This window comes from Rhinopithecus bieti, unplaced genomic scaffold (genome assembly GCF_001698545.2).
Source record: "Rhinopithecus bieti isolate Rb0 unplaced genomic scaffold, ASM169854v2 scaffold_9981, whole genome shotgun sequence".
In the NCBI taxonomy this organism is placed as follows: domain Eukaryota; kingdom Metazoa; phylum Chordata; class Mammalia; order Primates; family Cercopithecidae; genus Rhinopithecus; species Rhinopithecus bieti.
This window is the reverse complement of record NW_016806838.1, coordinates 274,766-275,743: the sequence shown is the minus strand read 5'-3', so window position 1 is coordinate 275,743 and position 978 is coordinate 274,766.

Below are 978 nucleotides of genomic sequence, written 5' to 3'. Positions count from 1 at the left end.
GTTTATCCTTAATATGATGGTCTCATTTTATTAAAAAGGAAATAGTTCTCTTAAATATACTTGGTTCCATCTCTCCTCTATAATGGAGGACTGGAGAAAGCACAGTAATATTAAATGTTAGTTCTTATGTATTAGTCACTTAGCTTGTACTTTAAATGCATTTTTTCACTTTAATCATCAACTTTGAAGTGCGTATCAATATTATCCATATTTTATAGGTGAGAAAATTGAAGCTTCATAGAAAGGTTAAATAACTTGTCTAAGGTCAGATAGCTAATGAGTCTCAGAGGCTTGATCAAGCCCAGACCTACCTAACTTTAAAGCCCATGACTTTTTAAACATGATTTTGCAAAGTATAGATCTTAGCTTTTGGAAACAGATCTTAGCTGTATGCTGCTTAACAGATATGTGACATGGGCAAATTATGTAATATTTTGAGATTGATCTCCATCTGTAAAGTGGTGATGATAAATCCTTTCTTGCAGTGTTTTTTAACATTAGAAATAATTGATATAAAGTCCCTGAAAAGGTTTAGGCATTTGGTAAATGTTTCCTTTCCCTGAAAAATACTCAGTGTGCACTATATTAGGTTATTTCTTTTTAACCTTATTAGATATTTTCAATAGTTATTTTCTCCTTTCAGCATCAGCATGCACCACCAACAAAAGAGATTGTAAGAAAAAAAAAAGAAAGTGTTGAATGGCACATCCATACAGTTGGAATGTTTATTTCTAAAATGAATGGGGAAAAAATGTTTGCTAAATGAGACTGGGGTAAAGTTGTATCTCTGGGAAGCATTCTCAGACTCTGAAGCCTAATGGAAATAGAATTATGAACCTTAAAAACCAGGTATAATTTCAGTAAGTAGAAGGGAGAGAGGTTTGCATTAAAAGTAATTGAGGTAGATGAGTATATTACTTATTCCTGGAATAATGAATAGACAAGTTTGGGTTACTCCCATAGACAATATAATGTGAA